At 45.2% G+C, this 13,331-nt stretch overlaps 1 long non-coding RNA gene across 3 annotated transcripts in view; it reads right to left on the bottom strand.

Annotated features, from left to right (window-relative positions):
• Positions 1–8,490: 8,490 nt before the first annotated feature.
• LOC137153286 (uncharacterized) overlaps positions 8,491–13,331 on the bottom strand; it is a 33,870-nt gene continuing 29,029 nt past the window's right edge. For all 3 annotated transcript variants that reach the window (XR_010919749.1, XR_010919751.1, XR_010919750.1), the window contains 2 exons: positions 9,500–9,563; positions 8,491–9,010 (listed from right to left, as the gene is read on the bottom strand). This is a non-coding gene — a long non-coding RNA (uncharacterized lncRNA). The remainder of the gene's footprint in view (positions 9,011–9,499; positions 9,564–13,331) is intronic.

Below are 13,331 nucleotides of genomic sequence, written 5' to 3'. Positions count from 1 at the left end.
CCACCAAACCTTGTTCTGCCCCCTGAAACTCTTGCAAAAATAGCATTCTCCAATGGACAACACATCTTGGTGCCTCTCTGAAATGCTGAGCCAACACCAAACATAGTATTGTATATGATGTTTTTCAAAGGCCAGGACAGCAGGATGACAGGATGGTGCTGGACAGAGCACAATGTGTTTCACTCTCAGAGCCCAAGTCGAACTACAAGCACCCCAGGAATCTTCCCAAGGGAAATGAGCCAGGCTCTGTAAGACCCATAGGGAGCAAAAGTTTATAGAGCTGAGGTTATAGGAAGTCAGAGGAAGAACATAAGTTTTGATGGAAAAAGTGGCTGCTGAACTAAAATGAAGTACAGGAAAACATCTGTGTGGCCAATCCAATGTGGGGTCTGTTAAAGTTGGGGGGGAGTGGGGTAGAACTAGGAAAAGCCAAAGCTGCAGTTGAAACCCTACCACCTCAAACTGCATCAGAACTGAAGCAATCTCTCCAGGAGTGCAGATTCTGGAGCAAATTCAAAGCTGTCCTCAGAAGGCCCCAGGTCTTGGTGGGTTGCTTAAAGTAGACTCTGTGACGATAAACCACAGAGGCCCATTTTCAAAGATCTAGAGAATCTATTGATCATGCTCTAGTACTATCAACTTATGTTACCTAGTCTACTGCCTTTTCAGCAGATGCTGGCAGCTCTGTGTGTGCTATTACATAGGCCTGGTCTACACTTACCTTCAAATTCGACGGCAGTCAATGGGAGTTACACAACCTACATGAGTAGATTGTGTAACTCCCGTCGACTTCCTAACTCCTCTTCTACAGGGCGTCTTCACTGCGCAGTGCCACTTGAGGGGGTGGTTTTAATGCATCGACTTCCGGATTGATTGAGCAGGTCTTCACTGACCACTCAATCGATACAGATAGATTGATCTGACGGCGGTGGATTTGCCACCGTCAATGAAGATGCACCTAGAGAGATGGTTGAAAGCCTGGAGCAAATTGTTCCAGAGACTCTCAGACTGAGAGTCTGTATACCCCAATGGAGAGGTTTAGCAAAGCACACGGGCATGTGAGAGGTTCACAAGATATTTTCAGAGTCTTGATAATTTCACCCTTGTGACAGAACACCAGCCACTCACACCAGTAAAGTCCCAGAGCAAGAGACCCTTACAGGACCGACATTGTCCCAGAAAAGGAAACCCTTCAGGCTAGAGATTGCTCATGCCTTGGATGAAATTAAACCCATTATGGAATAGGCACGAGGGAAATCTATCAGTGGCTGACCCCTTAGCAAAGAGCCCTAGACTTGCATCTACACTGTGGATTTTGGTGACACAGAAGTCACTTATGTCAGCTAAGGGGTGTGATTTTTTTCTTAGCCTTAAATTTTCTTAAAAGCCTTAATCTCCCTATGTCTCCATTCCCCCACCTTTCGGCTGTTTACCCTGTGATCTCTTTGGGGCGTTACTGTCCCTTACTATGGCCTGGTTTACACCTAAAATATAGCTACATCACTCGGGGGTGTGAAAATTGTCATGCCCTGAGCACCATACTTAGGTTAACCTAATCCCCAGTGTGCATGCAGCTAGGTTGAGAGAAGGATTTTTCTGTCAACCTAGCTACCGGCTTTTGGAGAGGTAGGAAGCATCTACACTACAGCACTGCAGCTGGGCCACCATAACAGCTGTAATTTAGACCTACCCTAAGTGTATGTACAGTGCCTAGCCCAATGAGACCCTGATCTTGGTTGGAACCACTAAATCCTTCTGGAATACAGCCAGAATTTCCCTGGAAAGCCTTAGGGACTGGAGGGGTTACACACCAATGGCTGCTCAGACCCTCCTCCTCCTCTTACCCCATTGACTCTGCTGCATTGTAGGGAGGGATGGTTATATTTTACAAATTATTTTACTCACCACTGTAGAATGTAATCAAAATACATGCAACAGCTCAGGGAAAATCAGACGAGGATTAGACATTTGTAGGAATAAGAATAGCTTCTGCAGTTAGTCTAGCTGGGCTAAAATATAATAAGAGTCTCAGTTCCTCATGCTTCAGGGCATAAAATAATCCCTAGCAAGGGGCTGGGAAGAAATTACTCCTCCTGGTATTGTATTCCACAGCCCGGTGCATGGGGTTGCTATGGATAAAGCACTCCTTCGTAGCTAGTGTTGGAGATAGGAGCCTGAACGGGAGGGGCCATTGGCCTGTTCTGGTGCTGTAGGCTGGGAATGTTTAAAATTTAAAATTTAAATTTTAAAAGCAGCCAAGGGAGTTAGGTGCTCACTTTGGATACCTAACTCCATTGGGCTCCTTTGAAAATCCCACCTATAATTGCTATGGGTCTGATCCAAAACTCTATGGGTGCCTATCCATTTAGTTCACTGGGCTTTGGATCACACGCCCTATAATGTTTTGCTTTTTCAACTGTCAGCCCTATTTATGCAGACCCTGAGCTTCTACCACACCCCACACACCCCATCCCCCATGCAGCCTGAGACCTGTTCCTAAGCCATATCAATGACTTTAGCCCCAGCTGATTAATAAACTGGCCTGGGGCTGCTGATCTCCTTGGACCATTAAACCCAATCCCAGCCAGCAGGCCATTAATCCTCAGGCCAGTGACCCCTGGCAAGGTCATTGTTATCACCATCAATCCTTTTAGATTCTCAATCAGCAGCAAAAAGGGGAAGAAACTATTTACATTTGTCACACAGCACCATCTGTTCCCTTATGTTAAAAAATGGCTACCAAATTTGATAGCAACCATCCTGAATGCTGGAGCTTAGCATTTCTGTAGAGTCCGGGGTTAGTGCCGTGCTGCATGGATGAGCCACAAAGATAGCACTCAGGCAATAGCAACGCTGTCTGTGTTGTTAATGTCCCAGATAGATGTTGCTGGGATATATATCCTTGCCTACAAACACCTTTGGCTCAGAATAGAATTTATTGTAACATCGTTAAGACAGACACCTGGCTTGGTGATTTCAAACACAGATGCAGCAGAGGACGAGAATTACCTTAACGCCTCTAAAAGTGGTTCCCCTGAGGATCCCGAGCTAGCCACCCAATTTCTCCTTTTCTTAATCCAAATACTCTGTTTATAGGGACTCTCCACATTGGTAATCAAAAACCTGGGACTAGCCTTAATGAAGCCAGTGGAAATTGACATTGCTCTCAGCTTGGCCTTACCCCAACATTAATTCAACCTTCACCCTATGCTATTAGACTCACCATTCCCATTATTTTCAGTCTATTTTTAAACTTGTGACATCTCCAATTCTTGTTAGTGTCAGACACTGGATATGAACATCGGGGCAGAGCTTAGAGCTGTGGCAAACCCCCAGTCCTGAGCTCATTCTGGGTTTGATCAGAGGAACCAAGCCAGCCAAATCCTAAGCAAACCTGTTTCCAGACCAACTGACTTTTCGTTAAAAACGCAAAGTGAAACATTTTTGCTGTCTCTAACTAATCACAAACATTTTCTGCTAGAGTTTCATGATCAAGTTTTGCTACAAAATCAAATTAAATCATAGAATAATAGAAGATGAGGGTGGGAGGGACCTCAGGAGGTCATCTAGTTCAACCCCCTGCTCCAAGCAGGACCAACCCTAACTAAATCATCCCCAGGCTGGTGCTATTTAGCCATACTTGACAGGAAAATTAATTTAATCTTCTCCTTTGTAACCCTGGCTTCACACTACCCTGACACGTGGGGTACATCTACACTACAAAAACAACAATAAAAGATCCAGGGCAGTGAGTGTCAGTTCCTGGGTCAACTGACTCAGGCTTACAGGGCTAAAAAAACAATGTAAACATTCCTGTCAGACTGGAGCCCAAGATCCCTCAGCAGGTTTCAGAGCCCTGAGCAGGAACATCTATGCTGCCGTTTTCAGCCCCATAGCACAAGTGCCATAAACCCAAGTCAGCTGACCCAGGCTCTGAGACTCACTGTTGTGGGATGTTGTTTGGTCTTTCCCAGCATGGACATATGCTTAGGGCCCATTCCTCTGAGGTCTGCAGCCCCTACCATTCGTAATGAAATTACTCCAGTGAGAGCGGTGAGTGCTTATCACCTCTATTAAAGTGAAACTCAAGGGGTGCAAAAGCATGTCAAATGAAACTGAAAAAAGTGAGTTGAAATCCGTCATGTGACCCCCAGCTTTGCACAAATCTAATCAGCACCCCTGCACACGCCGTGCAGCTAGCAGCCAGCCAGAGAAGTAGATTCCTCCTGATATTTTCAGGAGGACTCCTTTTAGCAAGAGAAGAGATGATCATGTGGCTAAGGTACTGGCAAACAGTTCAATTCCCTACTCACCCACAGTCACTATGTGATCTTGAGACAGTCACTTGATCTTTGTGCCTCAGTTTCCCCCAGGTGTAAATACTACTACTTTGTTTAGATTGTAGGCTTTTTGGAGCTGGAAGAGTCTCTTATTACGTGTCCAGACAGTAACTAGCATAATGGGCTCTGAGCTAAGGTGAGGTCTTGAGGTGTTATTGGACCATTTCTATTGCTGCAACGTTCAGAGCTGAAAAAGTTAATGGGAAACCAGATTTTGAATGGATTTCCGGTTTTCATAATGCCTCAGCTCCAGTAGAACAAAGAGCGCTCCGGCAGCATTGGCATGCTCCCAGGTTACAAAAGCACTGGCAAAAAAAATCCTCTAGCTCCAACACTCCCTTCTTGCTTTTAAGTTATTTATGTAGAGCACAGAGAAGGGCTCTTCTGCTCAAATCTTCACAGAATTATGTAAACTTCACTCATCCCAGCTGCTGGGGAGCCTTGTTTGTTTGTGGGTGTTTTTAATAGCTGCTGGAGTGGTATAATTAGACTGTGGACTCTTCCAGGGTAGAGATGGAAGCCACATGCTGCTTGAGTCATTTAACATTCAACTGGAGAAAGCACTGCAGAGGATTCAGTAGGGAGCCGTCCTTGGGAGAGGGCGTGGTTACAGCAGCTAAGAGGGTGTTTCTGCCCCTCTCCAGTCTATAAAATTAATTATAGTTAATAATTATTTAGGCTGCTAGAATAATAAATATCCCTAAATAGTAACCGCATGCATGTATACAGTCCCTTTCATCACAACAGATCCCACGGTGCTTCACAAATTCTCCCTCGTGGCCTGTGATCTCCTCCCCTCTCTTTGCCTCAGCACATCATTGTGCCTTTTGCAACGCTAACCCCAGATGCGGGATGGTATCATGGCAACGTCCCGCACCTGCAGCAATGGGCAGGGGTAAGGCACACGCATGGCTCGGAAGGATAGCATGCTGCCAGCAGCACTGGTAGGGAGCACAAGCAGCAGAGGCTCTTGGAGGTGTAGCATTCACTCCTGGGAGCAGACTGCACTGGAACTAGGAGGGATGAGCACAGGTTGCAAGAGGAAAGCGTTTGGAGGAGGCAGCAGGAAGTCAGCCTGTGTACACATGGCTGGAATGCTGGCTGCAATGGCAGCACCCCTGTAAATAGTTCTCGTAATAAAGAGTTTAGTTTAGGTATACTCCCCACAGTACCATCTGGAGCTTGAGGATGGGAGGACTGCCATGTGCCTGCCCCAGCTGCGTTGGGACTCATAGAGCTGTCCTAAGTGTTGCGGTCCCCACGGATCTTGCACCAAAAAGTGCACAGAGGGATTCTGGCTGCCTCTCGACCTGGAGCCTGCACACGCTGTCCCAGCTTCCTCTTGGGCCCTCAGGCAAGGCGTACCAGGTTCTGACCCTTAACATTCATAAATGGCTATAATGAATAGAGACATCCCCACGTGGTGGATTACCCAGACTTATCCACTCTACTCCCCAACTCTCAGTTATTGCAGTACACCCAAAGAGTCTCAAACAACCCAGCACAACTGGAAATCCACAGAGGAAACTATCGATTCACCAGCTGAAGTTTTCCAAATCAGCTCTAAGACCCCCAAACCCACGCTCACCAGCTCGGTGATTGAAGGATGAGCTGAGACACAGGTCAGGCAGTCACGCCAGTGTGTGTGTGTGTAATGGGGGATGTGTCAGAGATTAGACAGCAGAGAGACTGAAAGGCAAGAGAACAGGGAATGGATGTAGAGGAATATAAAAGCAAGCTGAATAATTAAAGAGAAGAGATGTTCCTAGATGAGAACAAAATGAAAGAGTTGTGTGATTTGAACAGAAGTGGCCTTTTCACTTCATTACAAAGAGATGGTGTCCTTATTTGGTTATTAACATTTCCAGCTGAATTAGTCTGAGGTTAAAAATGGCTCAAAAAGGACTAAAGAAAGCAAAAAATTAATTGTAAAGTCTTCATATAGATTTATTCCTTGTGAATTAAAACTGAATGAATGGTCAAGTGCTGTGGGATATCCCCGAGGGAACAGTCCTGCGCCAGCCAGGGGAGATGCACAAGGTGACCTAAATTAGGGCTTTTCCACCACCAGCGGCTGTGCTTGTGTGTGAAGTCAGTTTGACACATTCACAGCCACTCTACAGTGTCACCGTCACACCAGGTGTGAACACACTCTGGCAGGCTTAGGCACCAGCCATCAGAAGCTTCTGAAGACAGAAGCGAAATTGTGCCCAGGCTCAGCCCCACTGGACATAGCAGAGACACAGGAGGTGTACAGCATAGGAGGAATTAGCCCTTGTCATGCAGGCTTGTTTTAAGAGGTGGAGTGGGTCTTCACTTTGAACCATTTATTTTCCTCTTCTGTTCCCCTGTGAGATGCATGTTTGTGTTCTGCTGTAGGGGAAATGGACTTGAGAGCGCTGATCAGTGGCTGTCACTTGGCTGCACTCTAGGGCCACTTGGAACATCCCACAGGAAATCCCGGTTAGCACTAATTTAGTGGTACAGAGTCTATGACACAGCTGAGAGCAGTCCTGCTTCTACTCCATAGATACACAAGCATGCATGCAAACACACACGCTCATGCACCCATCCAAGGAGACAGGCCCAAGACATCATATTAAATCCAAAATTACAAACATCCCAAAACACAGGCTCCTGGGCTTTGCAAGGTTGATGACTCCCACCAGTTTGTATGTGGAGCTAGATTTGGACTTCAAACTACTCCAAGCCTGGAGGTGTGTCAGTCTGGGTGGTTGGTTGGTTCCCCTCTTTAGTTTCTGGCCAAGCTAGGAAATGCTGAAACCTTCTGAACCCAGCTCTCGGTTTATTCCCAGCCCAGTTTTGCAGACTCAAAAGGAGCTAAGCATCCAGCTTGCTGAGCATTCTTCTATGTTCCTGATCTAAATTCTTTCCCTTCTAGCTTCTCTTTTTGCTCCAGCAACAGACAGTACCAATATCCACCCAAGCAAGAGAGAGAGACAAGAAAGATGAAAGCAGCTGAACATGAATAAAGGATGAAGGTTCTGGATGGGGCCTGTGATCAGGTATACGTGACCATATTCGTTGTCCAACACATCGCTTGGGGGGTACAAAAAACCACCCCCCCATACATGTAGGGTTCTGAAATTTTAATATGAAAAATCATATCAAAAAGATATTTTAAGCCTTTGAAGTTATGAAATAAAGGCAGCAGCAGCTGGTGTTTCAGCCATTGGTGAATCACAGCCCTTTGGCTCTCCAGAGTACTCATCACCATAGTATCTGAGCCCATTGCAAAAACATGACTGAATTTAAACTCACAACCAGAGCTGGTCAGAAGTATTTCTTCAAAACCGTGTGGCTGTAACTAGTCTTCCCACAGGAAAGAATTATTTCAGAATGACAATTTGAGCTAGAAAAGAAGATAAAGCGGTTTCAACTACTGCTAAGTAGCAGCTGCCTTTCATGATAAGATAAAATAAGACTATTTCAACTAGTAGGTCTCATGATATAGCAGTGATGCACATGTTATGGAAAGACAAATATGGAACGACAAAAGTCAAAATACATTTTTGGAATTCCAAAAATGGAAGTTTCCCAAAACTGAAGTTTTCCAGGTTGCAGGAAAGTCTGAAGATATTTGTTAGTCTTATCTGGACTGAAACAAATGTCAAAGTCTCAAAGCAAAGTGGAAATCCTGAGTTTTGACCAGCGGTACTCTCTCAAACATCCTGGGAGGTGAGTTGGCATTGTTATCCCTATTTTGCATATGGGAAGTGGAGGCACAGACTAAAATTACAGGCTTTACCTCACACAGGAAGGAAGTTCAGATCTCCTAAGCAATAGATCAATACATTAACCACAAGACCATCCTCCCATGCCCCTTAGCCAGCTTCTCCTCACAGACACCCCTACGAGGTAGGGAACGTTACAGATGGGGAACAGGGAAACTGAGGCACCAAGCAACTAAGTGACTTGACCAAGATCATATAGGGAGTTTATGGCAGAGCAGGGTCAGTTCCTAGAGCTGGACGTTGGGTTTCTGGTACCTTAGACAGAATCAACAGTTTTTACTTTGTACTGAGAACAGCTCAGGTTTTCCTTTTTGTGGTGGAAGCAGTGGAGACGGGGTGTTTTGAGGGTTAAAAATTGGGAAACTGAGTCACAAGTCCATCCAATTCAAGCTTAATCAATTTTCACCCTTATTTATACCATTTCAGACAGAATTATTGTTACATAGTGTTCGGACATATTTGTCTGGCATAAGTGTAACCCACAAGAAAGAATTGGTAAATGGGCCCAAGTTACTACTTTGTGGGACACTGGGAAGTTCTTCCTCCTTTCATGATAGTTGCCACCTTCTCTGATCTCATGGTCTGGTCCTTCAGTCCTGTTCTTCAATTTCTGGTCTGGTGTTTCTCCAGTTGGAGCCCATGTTCACTTAGGTCTTTTATACATTTCTATATTACAGATTAAGTCATCTTTATCCAATCGCCTTTTAGCACATCAACCTTTTGGATTTCAGGTAACCTGTTCATTATGCATGAGCAAGCTTCAGTTACTCAACTTCTGTATTTTTCCTGATGGGTTTGCAGTTTCTGGGTCAAGTCGTTTGTGTGTCACCTCACCCTGGGTCTTCCCAGGAAAAGAAGGGTTTTGTCTACCATTACATGTTTGTGGATCTTTTACTTACATCTTCCAACACGTTACTGACAGAATAAAGGTAACAACATTTTAAACAGATGAGCAATTCTATGTAAAAGAAGAATGGGCAAAGCCACATTTATGCCAGCAAGTGTGGCCTTATCTATACTCATTTACTATACTACATCATTACGAAACATTAGAGATACAGCTATCAAAGCTCTTAATCTTACCATTATCAAGTTTTCATTTTAAATTGCAATGTTATGACTCAGTATATGCAATTCTGTGCTACCCTTAATCTATTAGAAAGGGGAGCGGGAGTTATGGAAAAACTTGTTTCTTTAAGGTCAAAGACTTTTCATTAAAGATGGGTTTTTCCTTCAAAGTCCAGTTTTGTTTGTGAACAAAAACTTCATTAGAACTTCTCCTGTTTAATGCACTTTGCTGGCTGACTCAGTTTTAGGGCCTTGATATTTAGTTGCTTTTAATGGTACCCCCAACTGTTCACCAACACTCTTGGAGATATAAATGATTTTCAAGATGTCACTTACTTTACATGATGAAGTAAAACTGTGTTCCAATGCTTGTTTTCTTCTTTGGTTTCTTTAGCCAATCCTTTAACATAAAACTTATTATAAAATGCAGTGAAATCATTACTACAATCAATACTTGTACCATAACAATATCTTAAAACTAAGCGACAGCTGGATATTTCCTAATTGTATTTATTTGATTTAACCACTTATTTGATTATTTACCACATTTTTTTAATTAACACACATTAATTTTCTTGCATGTGAAAATGTTAGAGCCTGGCTATCTTTCTTTGTTGCCAGGTCATAGCTCTAAATGGAGACGCGCAAAGGACATTCATGGGGGTCTCCCTTAATAGGTCATGTGCCAATAGCAAGGGTCTTTTAAATTAGCTTTTAATTCAATTCATTTTACTCATACCTTCTTCTTTGACACTCCTGTGGCTTTCCTTTGTATGTTGCAGATTGAGTGAAACTGCAGTTTGGCTGTGAGCAATTTAAGTGTGTCACACAGTCCACACAAGTGCTTATGCTGGCAAAACTTAAGTCGCTCAGCGGTGGGGGGGGTTTCACACCCCCTAAGTGACAAAAGTTTTGCCAGCATGAGTGCTAGTGTAGACAACCTTTTTTCCTAACACAAAAACTTACACATTTTCATGCATCTCAGTGGGGAGTGGCATCCAGCACATTCCACGACTTAACACAAGCCTTTTAACAAATGATTTGAGGGTCCATAATCATGAATATCATCAGTGACCGGGATTTTAGCAAGCAGGATGACAGGAGAGGGAATGCCAAAATCAGACTAGCCAAAGGAAAAGATGGGACAACTCCACAATAGTACAGGGCTCTTATATTTCCTTAATGTCTCTACAATGCGACTGCATTTTATGTTCTTGGACATATTATGCATTTTGTCTTCCCATAACTGCATATTCCGTATTGCTTTTAGTTTCCCCGCTGTCACAGCACAGTGATTGGTTTTTACCAAGAGCAAATACTGTGGCTGTCACTTAGGGCTGGTCTACACTAGAAAGTTTGATGTAGCTGGGTGGCCTCTCAGGAGTGTGAAAAATCCACATCTCTGAGCAACGTAGTTAAGATGACCTAAGTCCTCATGTAGACAACGCTAGGTCGATGGACCAATTCTGCCTCTCAAGGAGATGGCTTGCCGGTGCCAACCAAAGAACCCCTCCCATTGTTGTAGATAGCATCTACACCAGCGATCCCCAAACTTTCAGCTGCAAGGACCACACCACTCAGTCATGCTCTTATGGTGGGCCTGAGCAGCTGGGCCCACATCACATGGGAGGGAGCAAGGGGAAGGGGCAGGGCTGGGAGGGGTGTGTGGCTGCTGCACGGCTCTGCTTGGGGCCAGAAGTGGCGCAGCTCTGGCCAAGGTGCCGCTAGGCCCAGGTGGGAGAAGGGCGGGTCCGGGAGGGGGGAGCAACTGCTTAGGGTTGGGAACGGTACGCTGGGCCCACATGGGAGAGGGATAGGACCGGGCGGGGGGAGCGAGCCAGTCATGTGTCAGATGTGGCCAGCAGGCCATAGTCTGGGGACCCCTGATCTACACTGAAGTGCAACAGCAACACAGCTGTAGCTTGTATAGACAGGCCCTTAGCCATTGGCCACAGCCTATTCTGTACTTTCATCTGTTTGCAGGATTCTGTAACTCTTTTCAGTGTGTGCCACAGACCCGCCACCATTAAATACGCTTCTTCCATGCATAGTCCTTTTTCTTGGGAGTTTTTCATATTTCTTCCTATTCATGACACTATTTTTTTTCCCTATGTCACAAGATTCTTGCTTGGCTAAAAACTTTTTTTAAAAATCAAACCCCCCTCCGCAGGGGATTATATTCACATATTCCTCCATTGTAATTAGGAGATCATAGAATCATAGATTAGAGTTGGAAGGGACCTCAGGAGGTCATCTAGTCCAACCCCCTGCTCAAAGCAGGACTAACCTCAGCTATATCATCCCAACCAGGGCTTTGTCAAGCCTCAGCTTAAAAACCTCTAAGGATGGAGATTCCACCACCTCCCTAGGTAACCTATTCCAGTGCTTCACCACCCTCCTAGTAAAAAACTTTTTCCTAATGTCCAACCTAGACCTCCCACCCTGCAACTTGAGACCGTTGCTCCTTGTTCTGTCATCTGCCACCACCGAGAACAGCCTAGCCCCATCCTCCCTGGAACCCCCTTTCAGGTAGTTAAAGGCTGCTATCAAATCCCCCCTCACTCTTCTCTTTTGCAGACTAAACAAGCCCAGTTCCCTCAGCCTCTCCTCATAAGTCCTGTGCTCCAGCCCCCTAATCATTTTTGTTGCCCTCCGCTGCACTCTCTCCAACTTGTCCACATCCTTTTTGTAGTGGGGGGCCCAAAACTGGACAATATTCTAAATGCGGCCTCACCAATGCCGAATAGAGATATTACTTTCTTGTCTGAGGCACTGCTCCTGCAGCTTCCTGAGCCTTGTTAAATACCCAGAGTCTCTAGGTCCCAATCCCTAAGACCCAGAAGTGACCATAAGATGTCTTGGGCCCGTGCCCAGCCTGGAACACTAGTGTTGAGGGTTAAAGTTGGGAAACAGTCTCAAGCCAACCCAATTTAGGCATAATCAATTTTAATCAATAGGGTGTTGGTGTATAAGGCAGGGAATCACACCATGGTCAGAATTTTCCTAAGGATAGGGCCCAGGTTACCTGCCATGTCCTCACCAAGCCACCATCTTCCCTTACAGAGCAGGCCTAGAAGTAGAAGAAGTGGAGGAGGCAGTGTGAGGAAAGGGCAGCCTGGGTTCTGGGATGCAGGGAGCCAGGCTGTGGGACAGAGCCCCAGGAGGAACTGCTGCTTCCCACCCCAGGGGCTCTTTCTGCTGTCCTGCACCAGAGAGACCAGGAGGGCCAGACTGCTGCTCCCATCCCAGGACCTCCTCACCTCACCCCCCTCCCCGCCCCCCGAGAGACCAGACAAGACTGAATTTGCAGTGGCATCTATGGCCAAGAAATGGGCCTGGGCTCCCTGGTTTCCCCCCACCCCCACTGTTGCACCCTCGTTAGAAGTAGAATTAGACAAAGCTCACCCTGTTCCTAGCCTGCCCCTTCTGCTAGGAGAAGAGAAGCAAGGAAGAGATGGGCCATGGAAGGTGAAAGGAGGAGTGAATCACAGTGATCTGAACTGTCCTGGAGTGTAACGTTCTACCATCTTGAAGGCAGACAGGAATATTTTCCTTACCTAGCGGGTATAGCTCAACCTTGCTGTTAGAACATCCTTGTTTTATAGGGTCATCACTGTCATGTTGGATACTTGTCCACATGTTGTTTGGTGAAGTTAGTAGGAGGATGCTCCATGAACATCACATGACAATTTTCCCTTCCTATCCCTCTGACACCTCACTCTACTGCCATGCATCATGTGGTGCACATACAATATGGCGTTCAGTGATGGGCTAATGGGGGAAACCAGCAACAACCATGTTCATATAGGCACAGCAATGCAAGCCAACCCTCCTTCCTGACTACATCATCAATTGTGGATACACAGCCATTGTCGCCTACAACCTCTTGAATGACACCAGCTGAATTTTTGTTGCAAAATAACACACTTAAAGTTCTTCACAAGTTACCCCAATAGCTCCTGGCCTTTACAAATGTTACTTAGAATTGTTTCGTGAATAATTTCTCTGCATATTTGCTACTTGTAATTCACCCATATGATTGACCACCAAGACCCTACTATATGATTTCTGCTACCCAGCTGGATAACCTGAGTTCCAAAGAGAAGAAGATTTCCTTTTGTCTGTATGCTTCATATTTGTCTACTGAATCTATTCTGCAAATAATGAA

Source organism: Emydura macquarii, unplaced genomic scaffold, assembly GCF_026122565.2.
Source record: "Emydura macquarii macquarii isolate MOO-44397 ecotype Brisbane River unplaced genomic scaffold, CSIRO-AGI_Emac_v2 contig_1253, whole genome shotgun sequence".
Taxonomy (NCBI): Eukaryota; Metazoa; Chordata; order Testudines; family Chelidae; genus Emydura; species Emydura macquarii.
The sequence above is the reverse complement of the archived record's forward strand: the minus strand, read 5'-3'. Positions and strand labels throughout refer to the sequence as shown.